General features: G+C 38.0%; 1 protein-coding gene and 1 pseudogene across 1 annotated transcript in view; both read left to right on the top strand.

Moving 5' to 3' along the window:
- IGSF9B (immunoglobulin superfamily member 9B) overlaps window positions 1–22,153 on the top strand; it is a 3,189,659-nt gene that overhangs the window by 33,858 nt on the left and 3,133,648 nt on the right. The window lies entirely within an intron of this gene.
- LOC122809839 lies at window positions 6,371–6,558 on the top strand (annotated as a pseudogene).

Genomic DNA, 22,153 nt, shown 5'->3' with positions numbered 1-22,153 from the left:
ACACAATACCCCACTTGGGCATTGTTGACAAACTCAAGAGGTTAGGTACTAACCCGTATGTCACCCGGTGGATAGCTACCTGACTCACAGACAGGACCCAGGAAGTTAGAATTGGGGAGTTCACCTCTACAAAGAGGCCAGTCACAAGTGGAGTCCCTCAGGGAACAGTCCTTGGACAGCTCCTTTTTGGCATTTACTTCAGTGAAGTCAAGGTCAATGTCAATGGCCTCTGGCTAAATACATTTGCAGATGATTGCAAATTAGGAGCTGTCATTGAATCTCACACTGACACAAATGTGCTCCAGCTGGGGCTGACACAGACAAATAACTGGTGTCAGAGCCATGGACTAAAACTAAATGCCAAGAAATGCATAATAGTATCCTTTGGGATGTCATCCATCTCTGGCAACTATCATATTGACAACACAACCCTTAGAGCTGACCCAGTAGTCAGGGACTTAGGGACACACATAGATAGTAATATAGCCTTTGATCATCACATGTCTACAGTGGTGAGGAAATCATTCTATGTTGCACAACTTATAAACAACAACAATGCTCAACCCCACACAGTTTGGCTTTGTCAAGGGGAGATTGTGCCTGTTAAACTTGGTGGACCTCTTAGAGAAAGTCACCAAAGCCATAAATCTGTGCATATGGCCTACCTAGACTTAGCCAAGGATTTTGACACAATCCCCCGCTCAGGTATCATTGATAAACTCTCCCAGCTGGGTATCAACGCATATATTTTCAGGTGGGTTGCAGACTGGCTCAATGATAGAACTCATACAATCAAATAAGGGACTCCTCCTCCTCCAGCAGACCTGTAACCTGTGGTGTTCCACAGGGATCGGTTCTGGTACCCCTACTGTTCAGAATCTACTTCTCCAAAGTACAGGCTAAAACTAAAGGACTGTGGCTGGCAAAATGTGCTGATGACTGAAAACTGGGAGTGATCACTGAAACCCCAAGCTATCACAACATCCTGCAAGAAGGTCTTATGCAGACTAATGCCTGGTGCCAAAGTCATGGTTAAACTTAGTGCAAACAAATGAATTATCATCCCCTTTGACAAGAGTGAAGTTCCTGCAAACTACTACATCAGCAGCAATACCCTAAGCATACAATCAGTGGTGGGAGATCTGGGCACACAGGTTGACAGCACCCTTAACTTTGATCACCATTTCTCCACAGTTGTAAGAAGGACATTTTATATTGCTCATCTCATAAGCAAGGACATTGCCTCCAGAAAAAAATGAGCTTATAACCCCCTGTACTCTTCCCTCATCAGTCCACTAATAGAGAACAATGCTCCCTTTAGTATGTTCCTTTCCAAAAACCTGCAGCAACAGGAGAGACCACAGATGTTCCATACAAAGAAAATTCTGGGTCTTCAAGATCTTTCTTATGCAGACAGACTGAAATCATTGTGATTTTACTCTGTGTCATACAGACTGTTCAGAGGCAACCTGTGCCTTGCATATAGAGCAATCTCTGACCCTACTTTAATGGAAATGTTGCACATTCACAAGTCAAATGGCACACGGGTCACTCGCTCAAAGGACCTTAACCTGCTATGTGACACTAACAGAAGTTGCTGGAGAGACAGATTTGTCTCACTGAGGTTGCCCCACCTTTGGAACAAGCTTCCTATTAATGTTAAACAAAGCCCATCACTGCCCTATTTAAGTTTAATCTGGGCGATTGAATGGATAACCGGAAATTCACCCTGGGGGTTTCACCTGTGTCCCTCTTGGACAGGGGCAATAGGTGCTAATTTTAGTATCTGTTTGTACCAGACACCCTTGGGAATATAGGCTGAACTTGGCTAGGCTTGTAAGGGCCCTGGGGCCGCTAGCCTAGTAACCTCCTATGATCCTATATATGTGTGTGTGTGTGTGTGTGTGTGTGTGTGTGTGTGTGTGTGTGTGTGTGTGTGTGTGTGTGTGTGTATATAGATATATCTATATATATATATATATATATATATATATATATACATATATATATATATATATATATATATATATATATATATAGATATACATATGGATGGATCTATTTCAGAAGACTGACTCAACAGGAAGTTGAACATCATATGTTCAAGACCATATGATCAACTTTTATGGAGATTTATGCAATTTTCCCATCACAGGCCACTGTAAAAAAATAGTTGTAGACCAACAGGTGAAAACATTAATTATTACTACTGGACCATTGTTCTCATAGATTAAATGAATCATAACTGGGATCATAGATGATTATTAAACTAAAGATCCCATGCTTCCCGAGGATCAAACCCTGTACCTTATATGTTTCAGGTAAACACCTTATCCATTACACCAGTCCCAAGCACCTTTTACTTTATTCAGTGTGTGTAAGGGTAAGTAGGCCCAGGCCTACTTACAATGTAGTTTTGTCACTGGATGCTTTTCTGGATGTAGGCTATGCAGTCATTATTAGGAAATCTGTTTAGTAATTTGAAAGTCTATTTTATGTAGTTACCTATTTAGGGTAGAGTATTTATGTAGGTTTTTCTCGAAGTACATAACATGACTTGGATAGACTGTTATATATTTTCATGATCTTATTTTAAATATATGATGGATCGTATGACCATACTAGGTAACTAGATAATCAGTGTGGCAAATCTTGTTTTAAAAATGAAGAGACCGACTGTGCTTGGCAGAACCAGACGTTTTGGATTATTAATTTGTTTAATGGTCCTTTTTCTTTTCTCTTTTTTTTATTGGTTTGAACTGTGCACTGCTTTGTTCCTAGCAGAATAATTGCTTTAGTTTACTTTGGTGGTCATCAGGGAACTGATCACATGTAATTCCGAATGTGTTATTTATCTTGCAACATATAATTGTGGTGCATTTTATAAAGGACAAACTTCCTGTTAGTTAAGACATAGAATTTCTTCTTGCATAGACGACTTGTGATATTGTAAGACCCATAGTACGTTCTGAAGGCTTATATCCCTATGCTATGTTTTCTTTTATTGCTATAGACAAAGTCACATTTTTCGCAGTTAATGAGTTTGATATGAAAAATGTCTGAATAACAAGGAATGGGTCTGGATTATTCATCCATGAAGGTATAATGAGGTTATGTAATCACACACTACGAGACATTATATTATATACTGTAGTGTTATATACTATATTATACTGTATGGGTTGTATAATCATGGCTCTGGCCTCTTGCAGACTATACATCCATGTCATCCCCAGTCTCTTCTGGAGGATTCTGTGAAACAGGTATATGCCCAGACTTGTGCTTCCCCAACTCTCAGCCAATGAGAGATGAGGAAGCTTAAGTCTCATCACTTCTCTCTTACCATGCCAGCTTCAACAGGCATCGGTGGCACTAGTTAAGTATGGATCAACCCAGTGATAGTCAGGACTCTCCGTCTGTGCCAGTCACAGTCAGGACTCTCCCTCTGTGCCACTCATACTGGGTTTAATTCATGCTGAGAAATATTTTTCATAGTACTATATTATTTGAGTAGTCACTGCCACATTCAATAGGCTTATCTTAAAGTGACGGAATTCTTTTCTTACATCATTCAAAATATTTTCCTTTATGTGATAGGATCTTCAGCAGAACTGATAACTGATCATTATCTATTTCATTTGTTAGCTTTTTTTTTTAATGGAGAGACACATGTTGTTTCAGTAATAAAGTCTCAGGGAAGCTCTAGAATTAGGGATATCCATTCAAGTCAGAATGCAGTCAAAGCATTGGTGAAAACTCTTAGTTTTTATAGATACCCATAATGCCTAGCAATGCTGTACGTGGCTCTTTTCTCATGATTACATATTCTGTCAGTTCAGTATTTGTTTTGTCAAATGGAAATTTTGTTTTGTATTTTAACTTCTTTGTTTGCCCACAACAGTAAGAAACATTTCTGTATGCTGAATCCACAGACCTACTTATCATTATCAGGATTCCTGGCAGCAGCTGCAGTTTTACGTACCTTTTGACCTCTTAGACATACCTGTCAACCTCTTAGCACAATAAATCTGGACAAAGCCTGATATAATGGGCGGGGGGGAGAGACAAATGCTAAGAAATAGGAACACATTTTAAATATTGCTCTTATAAACTTAGAAAGCTGCTTAAAGAACAGTATTTGTGTTAGCATGTATTTTCTGAAGGATATGATATCTGAAACTCAAATACATGTCATTATTTCGCGACTTTAATCATCTAGTGGTCTGTCAAAAATTGCATTTTTTTATGCGGAACAGACTGAAAATATGAGGCAAAAATCTGGGCATTCTGCAAAATATGTACAGCTGAGCGGTATGCTCTTAGACTGGATTATCTGGATAAGCCTAAAATAAATGGGACAAAGGCTCAAATGAGGAACATGTTTTAAATGTTTGTGTTAGCATGCATTTTCTGAAGTAGATGTGAGTGTGAGATCTACCACTGGCAGCAGCATAGAGGTCTGTATACTTCTGGATCACTGCCTGCAGCATTGGGCCTCATAACACCCCTGGGCAGGCATTAATTGCACATTAACACACACCCTGTCAGGCATTATTGCTTGTGCAGCCAATTATCAGATATGTAGGTATAATGAGGTTTAAAGAAGTAAGTAATATTTAAGTTATAGCCGAATTTTACAAATTTGTATTCTAGAAAAAATAGAGCATTTTAGCACAGAATAATTTGGCATTTTCAGGCAGATCACAAGACAAGTATTTGCCTATTTATTGGATATATGCTAATTTTTTTGGGAATTGCTTTAATTGCTTTTAGTTGTACACTTGGACCATTAGGAATTATAATTAATCAGAAATGCATTTGTGAGGGGCAAAATGTTGTACTGCACTTCATAAAGTAATTTTCATCAGTTGACAGACCTTTTTATGACAATGAAGAGGCTGCAAAGTGATCAGCTTGACAAATCAGATATCAGATAAATAGAATAGAAGACAAAAAAAAAATCACTGACATTTAATTAAGATTTGCTGTGTTCATTCATAACAAGATCTGTAATACTGAACACATATGACTAGCTTGTAATCTTTGGTCTTGGTTTCCTACAAAATCTGCATTAGCAGTTCACTTTTGTTTTAAATGTTCCACTGAATGGGAGTTTTGCTCTTTAATGGTTACTATCTAGTTAACTGTTAAGAAGAGAAGCAATGTCACATTTCTGAAGAGGGAGGTTATTTTTAGAATGTAGCATCATATATTTGCAGCTACTCTTAAAGTTTTCACAATGTAAGTTGCTGTAATTTTCCATATTTTTGCTTGCAGAATACTGAATAACTGAAAAGCAAAAAAAAAAAAAATCTCAGTTTGGTGTAAGTGCAAACATGAAATACTTTAGTGAAGGGATTTAAATGATAGAGCTTGTTCCACAGAGTGCCAAAATGTTTGTGGGTGTAGTTGTACATAAGCACACACGTAAAATATATGAGAAAGCTGAGAGAATGACATTAAAATATAACCACATCAAAATGTTTTTCTTGGCCTGTGAAGGTTGTGCTAATTATATTGGTTACAGTGCAAAAGTGAATATGTTTGTTACTAAAGTATTTGAGAAAAGAAGCAACTCAGATTAAAATTCAAACTGTTTATAGTTACAGTGTCCTAATCTGAAGGTTAAATCAATCCAGCAGTTAAGATATATGATAAAGGTTTAGCCTTTGGGTTTAGAAATAGTGGCTGTAGAAAATTAATTCTACTTAATTAAATACTGCATATTGGAAGAACTCCTAGACTAACAGTGCCTTTATTCTCACTCTTTGTAACTTGAAGTTGAGAGAATATTGACCTCACTAGCATTGTATTCCCTGGCATAGAGCCAGTGACACCTCCTGCCAGTCTGGGTGTCTTCACTACAAATCCTGCTAGCAAACTAAGCACCCTGGGCTTACATGGGCAGACCATTGGAGACCTGCAATATTAAGGAAATAGTACTTCAGCTCCTGTTGCATGTAAAAGCTTACAGGTGATCTCAGCTACTTTTAGATTATCACAGTCAGCAAAAGAAGCTAGTGGCAGTCCTGTATAACACAGATGAAAGCATATGGTAGAGCAGTGGTATAGAAACATGATGGCTTATAGTGAGTGCATTGTCACATGCTGGAGAGACATGAGGACACACACACACACACACACACACACACACACACACACACACACACACACACACACACACACACAAACAACGCAAGCTCATGTACAGTTCCACCTCTAAACGGCAAGTGCTCTCCTTAGCTGGAAATAGCATTGACATTAACAATATAGTTGTGTTTAGCATGTGCTGGCAAAAACAGAAGGGGTCATACCATCATATCAAAAGTAGGAGTCTAATTCCAAAACATACTTAGCTGGCATGGGGAATATATTTACCTGGCAGGGAGAATACCACGATCAAGAAGGTGGTTCCTCCAGGGTGAGGCTCTTCCACTAACCCAGAGACTACCCATTCTCTGGAACAGATTCCCCATCCATATAAAGCAGAGTTCCTTCCTAACCCAGTTCAAGTATAACTTGGACAATTGGATGAGGAACAGGAAATTTATCCCTGGTTTAGCACCTCTGTCTTTGATGGACACAAGCAGCCTGCAAATGGTTCATCTTCCAGGGCCGTGCTTGTAAATGTTTCATCTCCCAAACCCCTTTTTAGACTTATCAATGCTACCAGAACTTATCAGAGATTTGGGATGCATGGCTAAGCTTAAAAAGGCTCTTGTGGTTGTTAGCCTAGTATACACCTATGGACCTAAAAGACTTCCTATCACATGACCAGGAAGTATAACAGGAAACTGTGCTGTGTTCACAAGATTTATTATGCCCCAGGTGATCAAATGTAGGGCTGTATTCATCCCAGGTTTGCAGGGTTTAGGTAAAAAAGTATGCATAATGTCATCTCTTTGAGTAATACAGACAGGAACCAGGTAAAAGCTGTCTCTTAAAAGGTAGAACAGGAGGCACTAAGAGTCCTGCCCTAGTCTGCCTCTGGCTAGTTAAGGAAGAGATCCTGCAAAGCCACAAGGGGTCATGGAGTCAGTGAGGGATGACTTAAAGCTGATGAGTGGTGCTGTGTTGCAGTGATGAATCAGCAAATGGTCACTTCTGCCTTTTTTGTGGCCTGCTTTAAATAACATCATTAATAATGTATTTATTTTGACAACTAATTTGTGGAGACTGGAGTAGTTGCTTGTAGTTGTGTTATATGCCAAAACATTTTATTTAAATTGTAATTCTTCATATATAGCTATAAAATGCTTACTAGGCTGTAAACAGGATTTTAATTTCTCAAAACAGTTTATTCTTGAAAAGGCAAGGCCAAGGCGGCATATGAAACTGAATGGAATATGACTACTGAACAGTATATCAGTGCTTCTTATGTAATGACATTGTGCAGTGAATGAACACACACACACACACACACACACACACACACACACACACACACACACACACACACACGTGCACATGCACACACACGCACATGCACACGCACACACATGCATACACGCACGCGCACACATGTACACACACACACACACACACACACACACACACACACACACACACACACACACACACACACACACACACACCAAAGGATTTATGGTCACATAAAACTTGGGGCAATAATTCCTGTCTGCAGAAGGTGTTCACCTGGTTTCATTGAATACATAACAATTTAATGAGAGGAATTTAGCTAATTTATTCATAAACTATATGCATCTGCAACACCACAACATAAGAATATATCAGTTTGTCTTAAAATGAAAATGTGAATCAGAAAATACTGACTGCTAAATGTTTTGCTAATTTAAATATTTTATTTGATTGTGTACCATGTTATTAAGATGTGCATATCGTGAAATAATATTCTTAGTGCCCAGACAGCTGACTGAGCGCAATATCATTCAAAGCCATTTCACTGAGATTTTTAAAAATGTTGTTATTATGGGCCGGGTGGTCAAATGTGCATGCTTAGTATTTGCACAAGTCGGTGACTTTATAAGTAATAACGTTTGTGCCTTTTTTAAGATTGTTGGCTTTAGACAAAATTGTTCCTTTTATGAGGTTAAGGGCTTGTAAGTTTTGCCAACAGTTGTCTGCAATTATTTGTGTGCTTCTGGATTTACTTTTTCCACCAAACTGGTTTTACAATGAAATCATTTTTAGTTTTTTTGCTTTATAACTGTTTGCTTGATGGTGATGTTTTTGATCATTTGACATGAAGGAAAAAACATAAAAGGCTGTATCTGTTGTACATAATGGAGCAGCTAAAAGTACAATAATATGTACAAAATGTGAAAAAATACAGGCAAGCTTCAAACAGAGGTCTCTATTACAGATCTCAAAACTCAGGGTATGGTAAATGTTGAGCCTCTTATTTATGTCAAAATTGTTTACTTCATAGTATTTGTTCTCATTTTTAATTATGAAATGAGCAACTACCCTTGTTGTCATTTGTAGCATTTTACAGATTATACTGCATTATCTGTATAGTCTGAGTGTTTGGCTGACACACTGTGAATGAGCTGTATCTGACACAATTAGGGTTAATTCCAGTAGTATTCACTAGTTTATTTTGTGACACTGATGAATTCTGTTATCTGTTCAGTTTTATGCACTCATATGTAAAATATATTTAGATCAAACTTCTGCAGAACTTTAACAAAGCACTTTCTGGAAAACATGCTGTAAAACAGGAGCAATGGTTAAAAAGTGATGGATATATTGTATTAACCTAACAGAATGCAGAGATGCAAAGAACAGCATTAGTTCTCTTCGATTTTACTGTCATATGTTAGTACGTTGTGGCACAAAGCATGTATCGTTCTGTCAGTATCTGCTGAAGTAGCACTACAGAATGCATCCCTCAGCTGGTGGCGTAATCAGTGATTAAAATACTCTGTGATTTCCTTAACCCTTTGCTGTTATAAGCTTCTCTCTTTATTCTATAAAACACATTTTAATATTAAACATGTTTAACTTGTAATTTTTGCCTAGGTCTTGATTCAAAAAGGCCTTATACCGATCCACGTTCCTGACTGATAAAAAAAAAAATTCTGAATTAAAAATTAAAATCTGTTGAAGGCATCTTTTACTATCCAAAATGAATGACCTGTACTATCCCTAGGGTCTTCTTGGCTTCATAAAATGCAAACGTGCCTTGTTTGTATAGTATTACTGCAGTGCAAGGCCATATTAGTACTGTCATCTTAGAAATGTCACTTACTAAAACAGTAGTTCTGCAGATGCCATCTACCAGCATTACTGGCAAATTCCTACCAGAGAAAAATAAATATTTGTATGGCTATATATATATATATATATATATATATATATATATTTAGTTATGTATGCATGTATGTGCAGTGTAAATCAGATGAACCATTGTGTTTTCTTAAGAGCAGCTTTGTTAATGAAATAAACATACCAGGCTTATTTTGCTCAATACAATAAAAAGTGACAGTTTTTGAACGAGAAAGCCTTATGCTCCGTGAATAATAGTGCTCGAGATTCTACCCCACTCACTCTTTGGTTTTCAATGGCATAAAACAGAAGTTAGTGGTGTAGACTCTTCTGATATAAAAAGTTGCACCAATAGAAATCACCTTCTGATATGACAAACAAAGAAAAAAGCACACAAAAAATGTCTTTCTTTCAAAGTCTGTGTTCTATAACTACTACTCCGAAAGGGAAATTATAGAGTTTAAGTGCTTCCAAGTATCTGTTTTCTCTTTGGATTAATTTGTAGGAAGATGTCTAGCTTTCCTCAGGTAAAACTTCACAAATATTCTTCATACCTGCGCAATCTCCAGAAGCAATGTTCCAGGCACATACCCTTCCAATACGTTGCAAAAGTGCTCTCCTACGCGGTATGTTGTTTACCAAATCAAGAGATGTGGATGCTAAACTGTCCTCCACTACAACACAGGGCATATCTCTGCTAAATTGTGCCCTAACCTTAACTTCACCACAAACCCTGTATTGTTCTATCTCACTGGGGTCACCGCTATGCTAATGTGGTGTGGGCTTAATAAGTTTGTCAAAACTACTTACTGTTTAGGTTACTGCTCTACCCTTACACCGAGCGGTGAACTTTTCTTTACAACACCAGTATCGCTTTTCATTCCTGCTCCATTCCAGGTAGTATAAATATCCCTCAAGTTGCAGCATTTGTTTACCCTTTTATGAAGTTAATCCTTCGTAGATTTCACCAATTTTCCCCGGTCCTGGTATATCCACATCAGACATTTTGATTGATATGAGTCATCTTCTCTGGGTCAGTGTTTGTAGATTATACTGTAAACTTTGTAGACACACTATTTCCTTTCTGACACTTTCTGACACTTCAGATCCTCAGCGCGCCGATGTTTAAATTCCATGTTGAACATTTAAAAGTCAACAAATTGTATTGTTGGGGAAGAAATGTATCGATGTTCTGGACCTGGGTTTCCGTTTGTCAATGTTTTGAATCTTCAATGTTGTAACGGTAACCTATATATATATATATATATATATATATATATATATATATATATATATATATGTATATATATGGGTCCACTTCTTAAATTCGAAAGATCAGAATCTTGAGATTCATAATATAGAACCCATAATCTCAAGCTTCTGAAATCTCGAAATTAAGAAAAAAAAGAAAAGAAAAATGACAATTGCTAAAACCATGTTATTGCAGGGAGGCAAGCCCCCCTGCACCCACACCCCCCATGCATCTTAAATATACTAACTCTGAGAACGCGCTACAATGAAGACAACGGTAATATTCCCATTCTGCACTATATAGTACTGTACATTACCGTTCTCTTTACTGTACAGCGATCTTGGAGCTAGTATAATTAGGTTGCAGGGGGTGTAGTAGGTGCAAGGGAGGCTTGCCGCCCTGCAAAAACATAGTTTTACAGTTCTATGTTGTTTTTTTTTTTTATTTCTTAATTTTGAGATTTCAAAACCTCGAGATTCTGGGCTCGTTATTATGAATCTTGAGATTCTGATCTTTTAAAATTCAAAAGTGGACCTCTATATATATATATATATATATATATATATATATATATATATATATATATATATATATATATATATATATATATATATATATATATATATATATATATATATATATTATTTACATAAGTATTTTATACACACACACAACACACACACACACACACACACACACATATATATATATATATATATATATATATATATATATATATATATATATGTATGGGTCCACTTCTAAATCTTGAAAGCTCATAATCTCGAAATTCAAAATAGTGAATCCAAAATCTTGAAAGTTCAAAATATTGAAAATTCAAAATACTGAATTTCATATCGAAAAAAACTACAGGATACTAACACTTACTATACTTCACCAGAAGTACATAGAGAAACAAATAAAAGGCAAAGCATATTAGTTTACTCCAACTATTAGCAGGGGGCAAGACCCCCTGCACTCCCCATGTGGGGGACTGTGCATCCCACACCCCCTGCTACTTAAATATATCAACTCTGAGATCGCACTTTACTACACAAAGATGAGTTATGTTGTTGTATAGGAAATTAAAAGGGAACATGACTAAGGTTACAACAGGCAGTCATGAAGCACATAATGGTACGTTTGCCATTTTCTTCTGTGGAGTGCAATCTTGGAGTTGATATATTTAAGCAGGGGGGTGTGGGGGGGTGCAGTTGGAGAAGAGTAAAATGTTTTGTTATGTAGTTGTGCTGGAATATTGTGAGCGTCGGTGTCATACTCTCAACCGTACTGAATTCCTCTGTGATTACCGGTTTTGAGGACAAAATAATGGGGTGCCACGAATTCTTGAGTGGCCCCTTTGATTCACGATTTTTTAAAATTATTTATTTATTTATTTTTTGTCTAACTTTAAATTTATGGCTGATATCAGCACACATCACCAGCTTACAGAGGGCGTGCATGAATGACATCAGCAGCTTTGTTGGACTGTTATTTTGAACTTTTTTGGAGCAGTACAGCGCTAATGGTAGAAGAGAGTAGTTCATTATTCAGTGCAACAGACGTATGTGAGACTTACTGTGAGTGTAATGAAAACTCATTATTCAGAATCAGTGCTGCGGTTTTTACTCCAGTTATTGCTGTGCCAGTCTGCCCACTTGATTTTATGTGATTATACTGTGTTCGATTTAGTTAATCTATTAAGCGGGGGGGGGGGGGTCCCTTTCATTCTGTTATTATTCAGTGCATAACTTAGTTAGGGGAGGAGAGGTGGGTGTGTGCGTGCGATTAAGCAGAGTGGTTCCCAATCCCTCATTATTTAGACTTCAGTTGTGTGTTTTTTTTTCTTTAGTTATTGCTGCCGGTCCCGTTTACTGATTAAAGAGATATTCACTCATTTCAGACTAGCAGGTGTGTGCGATTAAGCAGAGTGGCATACTGTATTTATTGCTGCCAGTCCCGTAACACATTTTATCTGATTAAGTGTTGTTTTACTGTAGTTTTTGCTGCTAGACCAGAGAGGTTCCCTTGTAGTGCTCAGATTTCACTGCTGTGTTTTGCTGCCACCTCGTTCGTTATTCAGACTAGCAGGTGACTGTGTTTTTTTTTCCTGTAGTTATTACTGCTGAAAATGAGTTTAGTGTTCCAGGAGGCTTAAAGCAACCAAAGAAAATGACTGAGATTGCCTCATGAGAACTGTAAGCATGCATGTCTAGGTAGAAGTCTATTGCTGCTGTCCTTTCATCTCTCTGTAATAACGTTAATATGGAATAAGTAAGAGCAATGTCACTACAAGGCAAACCCTACCTTGTGGGCATCTTGCCAGTATAAAATAACACTGAAAATGTGCACTTCATTTACTAGAGATATTTGCAAAGCAATGTTACAGTATTTACTCTGGACTGCAGGGGCAGGGCTATTGCTACAGTATGAAAAATGTATAACAAGTACATAAATGGACGAGATCCCAACGTGCTTCTACTTAATACACTGGAAATATCACAGTCTGTAATTATGTTTACATCCAATGCAGATAGCGAACCCAGTCATAAAGATCTTCTTGTCATAGGAAATTGACTGCATGTTGCCAAATCAATACACAAGTATCAATTAAGTAAAATTGGGCCTTTCAAATCAGACTGCTAACTGCATCCTCATTTATGAAATGTGGTATCACACTACCATAAAACAGTGCAATGAGTTTAAATGTTCTTCAGTGACCCTAAACAACAATTACGTGCCAAAGAACTCCTAACTGGCAACCCCCCCCCCCACCCCCATTGTCAGTAGGGACTGCTGCACTTCCCTTTCATCATTTCCTTTTGCAGTGCAAATTTCCTGAAAAATATTAATTGTGAGATACATTTGCATGCATCAAATGTCAAAACTGTGCTGAATGCCTTTGATTTTTTCCTGATATGTTTGCTCTGTCTCTTGCAAAATGTTTGATTTTATGGTAAATCACTGTGAAGATTACAGTCTCTCAACAACACAGCACATTAGCATTTAAAAAGCACATGCTGATAGCTGATGCAAAACATGTCATTCTATTAACGTTAGAAATTAATTTGAGAAATATTTAAATTTTGTCCTTGGTGCTTTTGCCTCCCGTTATTTTGACTTTGACTCTAACTCTTGAGCAAATACTAAAAATCATATTTTAGCTAATTCTGTAGATTATATTAATAGTAATTCTTTTCTTTTTCTGTGACAGTATTTGTTGTTGTTGCTCCTCTTTACTTTTGGGTTTGTCCCTAATTGTTGTTTCTTGGTTTTGGCTGGGGACTTGACCTGTTATCAGTTTCCCATCCATTCCCTGTTGCAATATTACTAGCTTATCATTTTTTTAAATGTAACATAAGAACTTTATTCCTGAAGGGCAACAGGCACTTTATTTGTTGATGAAACAATGAAATATAAAGTTGTTTGCTAGCAGCAATATCTTTATTAGTTACAGATCTCTTTAATGTAGAATTATTTAGATGACTTCTACTTCTGCAGAGATTGTGCTTATTTACTGATACTCATGAATTGTAGAAGTTTGAGTAGACTTTTATGATAGAAATGTTCTGAATTGGGCGGTTTTGTTATTACTGGTTCATGCATTTTGTTTCATTGCTTACTGGAAAAATGTTCATAACAATAAATTTAAAACGCGCTCTAACAAGTGTGCTTATTATACAAGGAATATAATTTAGTACAATCAGGAAGGTGTATCAAGATGTTTCGAGCACTAGGGGCCTATGATTTGAAAACAGCCCAAAGGTAATCTTTATCCACCACTGACCATGCATTGGCTTTGAATGTGGGTTTCAATGTTGTTTCAAGGGCAGAGAATTTGTAATGCTAAGTCTATTTTCATTGTGAGACTGTATTGCTTTGTTCAGCAGATGAGATGTCTAGTAGTGTTTGTGCTATAAAATGTAAAATAAAAGTTTTAATTGAAGTACAGATAATCATTGTAGAAGTAAAGCAGTATGCATATTACAGTGTTTATGGTAAATGGGGTGAAACAGCAAAGTAATGGGACATTGGGATGGTTGCAGGGGGGAGGGCTATGTATGGGGGACCTCATTTGACCATGATTTTGTGAGGGGGGGGGAGAGGGGCGGCAAACTCAAAGACAGCCCAGGTGCCACAAACTCTAGCTACGCCACTGATCAGTAGGCTACGGAGAATGACTTTTGGAGGTCCTAGCAAACTATAGTATTCTTTTTCTAAGATTAGAATATTGCCTACTATTAAATGCCCTACTTTTACCACAAAACCCACATACTGTAAGTCACCAAAAACAAAATCCTAAGGTTCATCATCTTCTCCATCTTCAGTTTGCGTTTGAAAGTTGATATCCCACAATTCCATTGGAGTGGGTAGTGGTTACATAATTATCTATGCAAATTGTATGTTAATCAGCATACAGATTTGTACCTATTTAATGGGCCTTTATTCAGAATTTTAATATTTCCAGGTTGAGAAGTATGGTTGGTATACTCTGTTTTTTCAGTATTATGATAATTAGTAGGGGAAATGGAGTGGCCAGCCCCCCACACGGGGGTCCAGGGGGCTTGTCTCCCTACTAAAATCCTCTTTTTAAATTGTTATAGGTGTTCGACTTTTTAAATAATCATTTGAGTTCAATCATATGAAATTCAACTATTTAAAAATTCGATCATATGGCATAGATCCTTAGCCCACATACGGCTACAAAATTACTTTCGGTGATATTGTCACCTCGTTCTGAAAACATGCATTCATAATGCAGAGAAAATAAAAGACTGACTTTTGTCTACTGGGTCACCAGGATCTAGTCCTTATTTCTACTAGACAGCACACACACACACACACACACACACACACACACACACACACACACACACACACACACGCACACACGCACACACACACACACACACACACACACACACACACACACACACACACACACACACGCACACACACGCACACACACACACACACACACACACACACACACACACACACACTAATATTAATTTATAATGCCACATGCTCATTGACAGAATGGTGCACCCATCCTCTGCCTCGTGTTGCAACTATACCACCTGACCTTTACTAGCTGACATTCAGTGAGCTGAACTTATCTTCTTATCTCCACCATCTACAAGATAACCTTGTCCACTCACTTCCCCCAGTGGGGTTTCTCCAGGACCCTGATCTAAAAATTATACCTGAGTTGCAAGGACATCATTAAGGGTTCTGTCTCTCCATGGTCCAGAGCTCTATGATTTGATGTATGCAGTTTGACAAGACTTTTCTGGCAAGGCTCTCAACTTTTCCAGAAACATATAATTGATACCTTATTTTTCACAGTTTAAGAAAATTATTGCAAACATTTTTAAATAATTGATTAACAAAAGGAATTTGGCTAATTTTGTAAATAATACAAAAGTAGGTAGTAGAGAACACTAAAAGAAACCTGTAAAATATACAGGAAATAGTGAATGGGACAGAAAACTAGGGGCAATTTGATGCATCACCAGTTGACCTGTCCTTTTTCAATGAGGGAGGAAACTGGATACCCTGCTGAAAACCCATACAGACACAGGGAGGACCTGCAAATGCCAAGCAGAATGATATTCAGGAAACAAATGAGACTTTTCTATAAATTAGCAACTAAAGATATACTTGATGCATCCAAATTAACCTGCCACCATATATTTCTGACTATCGATGTACTGCATTTAGAACTTAATTTTTTTTTTTAATCCACTCAGCAAGTTTTTTTTTTAATGCCATCCCTGTGGAATGGGCAAGTGTTGTACTGCACAGTAGCTTAACTGGGCATGGGGTCTATATCATATGATCGATGTTCCAAAACTTCGAATCATTAAAGGACAAACTTTAATGACTGAAGTCTTGGAACTTTGAACACACATAGAAAAAAAACAAAAAAAAAAAACTCTCTATGCAGGCACCCCCACACCCCTCGCTACTTAAATATATCAACTCCGAGATCGCATCACAATGCAGTAAAGGGAAATCTTCTCTTTCTGTGCTCTATGGCACTCTCTGTTATATGCTTCGAGGTTTTACAACTTCAATCATTAAAGTTCGTTCTTTAATTATTTGAAGTTGTAAGACTTTGATTATATGATAGGAACCCCTGGACATGTGAGTAAAATAAGTTTTCCTTTGTTCATGTTTACGAGCAGCAGCAATTGGCAGCAAGCCCTGTGTTTAGGCTGGTAGACTGATTCTTTATCCTATATATTTGCTTCTGCAACAGCATGGCACAGCACATCTCAGAGGAGCTGAATTTCTGCAGTCTGCTTGGCAGGCCTAACGATTGGCATCTGATGCACTGATTTTATACAGAAATTACAGAGAGTCATTGACCCATTCCAGAACTTGTTCCTGTGCCTTTCATGCAGTACATGTGTCTGAGATTCGCAAAATAAGATCAGTCATTATAAATAATGTGAGCATGGAACAGTACAGCTTTTAGTTAAGTTTTAAAAAGAAGCATAGCAGTGGAATTATCCAGCAATCCCAGGTGTCCTTTATAAAGCGAGTGCCAAATTAATGAGCAGAAACTTGTTCTATTTTATCATCCCCAAAAGAAGCTTAGTCATTGTAAATAAAGTGAGAGTGGAACAGTACAGCTTTTAGTTAAGTTTAAAAAAGAATCATGGCAGTAGCGTTATCCAGCAATCCCAGGTGTCTTTTTTTAAAGCGAGTGCCAAATTAACTAGCAGAAGCTTGTTATATTTTATCGTGCCCAAAAGAAGGTTAGTTGTTGTAAATAGTGTGAGAGTGGAACAGTACAGCTTTTAGTTAAGTTTAAAAAAAGCATGGCAGTAGATTTATCCAGCAATCCCAGGTGTCATATTTTAAAGCAAGTGCCAAATTAATGAACAGATGCTTCTTACATTTTGTCTGAGCAGCCCATCTTTAATGCTAGGTACACAAATAATTTGCTGAGTTTGCATATATCCTGTATAATGTACAATGGGCAGATGGTGGGAACTACACAGCAAGATGTGCCAGGTTTGTTTCCTTCCTGTCTGCTATTTAAGTAACGGGTAGAGAATAAAACACTTGCTGCTTGACATTCTTGTGTGGTGTGGCTGCCAGGTTAGTGCCCAAATGAGTTACTACACCTCAACACATGTACTGCTGCATTTCTGCCCAAAAATGAAAAGATGCTCATTGAATGACTCATTATTTGCCTGATATTACTGTACACAGATCAGCTGGTTAGAATAAATTCATATAGAATAAATAGAATGAATGCATTGCGCCACTGGTTTTGAAGAATTACTGAATATTTCTTCTTCACAACTTAGAATGAAATTTACATTCATGTAAAATGGAAAATAGTTGGCTATAAACAACTGTTCCTGATACAACTAGGTCACATGGCCTCTCTTGGCACTGTTCCCAAGATCTCAGCCTTCAGCATGTAAGATCAGATGTTACACGGGGCAATGTACAGGAAATATATCAAAGAGGATAGGAAACGCTTGCCAAAAGATACTGAGTGCTAGACCAGTACACTAAGATATTGTAACAGTAGAGATGTGAATGAACTGCCAACAGCAGAACAATGCCTGGCTTTAAGCCGAGACACAGCTTATCCATTTACCTGCCTCTAACCTCACTAAATCTTGTTTCTCTGGGAGGAGGGCAAAATAAAGTAATTTACTGCTGCCTTTGGCTCTGTTATATCATAGCTTAGAGGGCTGATTTGATCTGTAGATTCAATATCTCATCCGTAATGTTTTATGTCACTAAACATATTTATTCTTTATGTAGACATTATATAAAATATACACGACCTACAGAATATAATGATATCAACAAAACAGGGAGACAAAGTTGTAGTAACTTTAAATAAACTCTAATTTTTCATAACTGAACAGAGAAAAAATGACTACAAATAATTTTTTAGGAAAGCACAGTCTGAAATCTTTTGGTATGAATGTTTGCATAAATGTATGAGTGTGTGGATAGAAGGCACCCTATGCATCTGTCCAGTCAGCTCAAGATTTGCACCTGGCTATGCCCCATACCTCTGTCTAGCCTGCTTAAGAGTTGCAGCTAGCTACCCCCTTTGTACAAAACTTGTATTACTGATAAACTGTCTTACTCAAAAACAGCAGGCAGGTGTCTCCTCTGGAAAGTCTGAAATTGGGGAATGGATTCATAAGCTACGATTTTGTGCCCCGAACTTCTATACATGCTGGAATGTAGTCTGTTTGGATGACCAATGTTTCAACTAGGTTTCAGAATAGTTATTTTTCTTACTGCTCTTCAAATACCAACTTCATTTGTTTGTCTCCTTAGATTAGAATGTAAAATTGGCATAATATCCTCTCTCTCTGTAGTACCTCTTGTATCCAGTGAAACAATAACCTCACCTATAGCCAGGTGTATCATGCGATGCATTATGGATTGCAGTAAAGCAGGCTGCACATAGTTTGAAGAGTGACCCGTAACATTATTGCTGTAGTAATCTCTGGTTCCTTGGCTTCCTATTCCCCATTCTAAGTTGTGCAGTTTATTAGAAAGCTTTCTTATAGGTTCATAGGTGTGTACTAGGCTAACAATCACTAGGGTCTTTTAATCCCAGTCATGTACCACACATTTCTGACAGGTTAGGGTACCCTTGGTAAGTGTAAGCAGGGGCTTGGGAGATGAAACATTTACAAGCAGCCTGTATGTATTAGAGACATAGCTGCCAAACCAAGGATGAATTTTCTGTTCCCCATGCAATTGTCCAAGTTACAGCTGAACTGGTTTAGGAAAGGAACAAACTCATGGATAGGGAGCCTGTTCCAGGAAAGGTCTGAGTCTTTAGAACAGGTAATTCTGGTGCTGTTTTTTTATTTTTTATTTTTTATTTTTTTGCTTTGTATGCCAAGCATATGTCTCTCCTCAACATCTCCTATAGGAGACTGAATACAGGGTTAGGGCTTTGAGGCTGTCTGCAAAGGGCATCTTATTTACTCCTTGTAATCTTTTAGTGAGGAATATCTGTGTGCATTCCAGTTGTTGAATGTGCCTGGTTAGGTACATACCAAAGGGGACATTGTATTCAATAACAGGTCTGATGAATGCCAAATAGAGTGGAGCTATAATTTCCTTGGACCTAGATGCCATTCCCGTCTTTATAAGTTGTACACCATAGAAGGATTTCCTTATTACTGTAGACACATGACAGACAAAGGTTAGACTACTGTCTAGGTGTGTCCCCAAGTCACTGACTACAGGGTTGAATCTAGAGGTGTGTTGTCAATATGATAGTTACCAGGGGTGGCTGACTTCCCAAAGGATACTATTGTCTACTTCTTGGCATTTAGTTTTAGTCCATGGCTCTGACACGGGTTATTTGTCTGTGTCACTGAGGCATTCTATGATTCCTCCTAATTTGCAGTTGTCTGCAAATCTGGTCAACCAGAGGCCCTTGACATTGGCCTTGACTTCAGAGAAGTAGATGCCAAAAAAGAATGGCTCCAGGACCAATTCCTGTAGGGCTCTGCTGGTGATCGGCCTCTTTGTAGAGGTGAACTCCCCAACTCTAACTTCTTGGGTCCTGTCTGTGAGCCAGCGGGCTATCCCCTGGGTGACATTATGGTTTATACCTAACCTTTTGAATTTGTCAACAATGCCTGAGTTAGGTATTATGTCACTTGCCTTGGCCAGGTCAAGGTACACAGTGTGAACCATTTTGTCCTTGTCCATTGCTTTGGTGATCTTCTCAAAAAAGTTCACCAGGCTGAGTAGGCATAACCTTCCCTTGATGAAACCAAACTGAGTAAGATCCAGTGTCTTGAGGTTTCCTGTGTCATTATTGATCATTTTCTTGATAATTCTTTCCATGGTTTTGCATATAAGACTAATGTGACTTATGGGTCTTTAGCTTCCTGGGCCTGTAGATGACCACATTTATACAGAGAGATGAAGGTTGCTGTTCATTTATGAGCCATGAAGCCTGTTTGGAGGCTATGGTTAAACAGTGATTCCAGAGGCCCTGATAGGTCATGTTTCATGCTGTTTTGAAGGCAGCCTGGCATACTGTTCAATCCAATGTTCTTGGCCTTAGAGAGAACATTAAGGACTTATTCCCTAGTGACAGTAGAGGGGATTATATCTGATAGTATTTCCTGAAGGGAGGCTGGGGGACGGGTAAAGATAGAGCTGAATTTGTCTGCCAATTGGTTTGCTTTATCTTCTGGCTCAGTATAGTTGGCTGCATTAACATTAAGCTCTGCACAAAACTGTGTATTGCCTTTGAGGTTTTGGACATAGCTAAACAATGCCTTATGGTTGTCCTTGGCCTGGGAGGCCAATTTTACCTCAAATGTGGCTTTGGTAGACTTTACTTGTTCACTGAATTGTTTAGTTTGATGAGCTTTTATCCTACTGGTTGTACACCTCCTAATGTTTGCCATGATTTTCTGACTTCTGTTATATATCTTATTGATTTTGTGATTCCACCAGGGTGCCTTGTTTTTTGAGTGAGTTCTGTACTTATTTTTGGTTGGTACAGCTGCCTTCATGCAGCTATTAACATGCTTATATAAGGTTTCTGTGATTAGTTTCACATAGGCAGCAGTGTTCTCAGAGTTTGGAGGGGGTTGGGGCCTTAAATTGTGTCAGGTTCTAACTTAACAGTGAAGTTAGCCTTGAAGTAGTTGCTGAACATGGGGTTAGCTGAGGTTCTGCATTTATTTTTCTTCAAAGGTGACTGTTTTGTGGTCTGACCTTGCCAGAGAGAACATTATACTTGGGGGGTGTGCATCACTCTACCATATTAGTGAGAATCAGATCCAACATGTTTGCACCCCGGTTGGCATATTGACAGTCTGGTCCAGGGAGTCTGTGTTTTCAAAATCCAGGAATCTCAATGTCTGCATGTTTGGTGTTGTATATGATTCCCAGTTAACAGTGAGGTAATTAAAGTCATCCATGAATGTGGTATTGGATTGTATGGTGAGTGTTTTTAGTAAGCTTAAATACATGTTATGGGTTTCCTAGGTCATAGAGGGGGACCTATAGCTTGCAAGGAAGTGGTATTGGATTTTGCCTATTGTGATTGGAACATAGAGGATCTCAAGTGCATCATCCTGTTTGACCAGCCTTGAGGTTTAGTGATTTTTTATGCAAATAAAGACACCTCCAACTTCAGTCCTTGTCTATGTAGTAGCTGGTCTAAATGCATGGAAGGCATTATAACCTTGCACTGCCAGGGTGTTGTCTGCGGCCTTAAACCATGTCTCAATGACTGCACAGATGTCAACATTTTCTAGGGTGAGGAAAGCTTGTAGGGATCAGAGTTTCTTGTTTGAGTAGTAACACCTTTATATTTTTTATTTTTGATTTGCTGTGTTGGAAATATTTTCAGTTTGGCATTGTATAAAAAAGGCACTATGGGGGAGGAAAATCTTCTAGCTAATATTCAAAAGCCTAGAGGGGAGAAGTGCAGATCATCCCTGGCAAAGCAGTGTGGTCTGTTCACCATCTCCTTCTATGCTGACAAATACTGCACCCCTTTAGAATGACACCACAAGATAAGCAAATAAAGTCAGTCGTCGTCTGTTCAAATTGTGGCATCATCCTTGGTAAAGATACAGTGCTGGTCAGTCCTAGAATCATACCAACCTAATACAC

Source organism: Protopterus annectens, chromosome 8.part0 (genome assembly GCF_019279795.1).
Source record: "Protopterus annectens isolate FY-2018-M chromosome 8.part0, PAN1.0, whole genome shotgun sequence".
NCBI classification, from domain to species: domain Eukaryota; kingdom Metazoa; phylum Chordata; order Ceratodontiformes; family Protopteridae; genus Protopterus; species Protopterus annectens.
The sequence above is the reverse complement of the archived record's forward strand: the minus strand, read 5'-3'. Positions and strand labels throughout refer to the sequence as shown.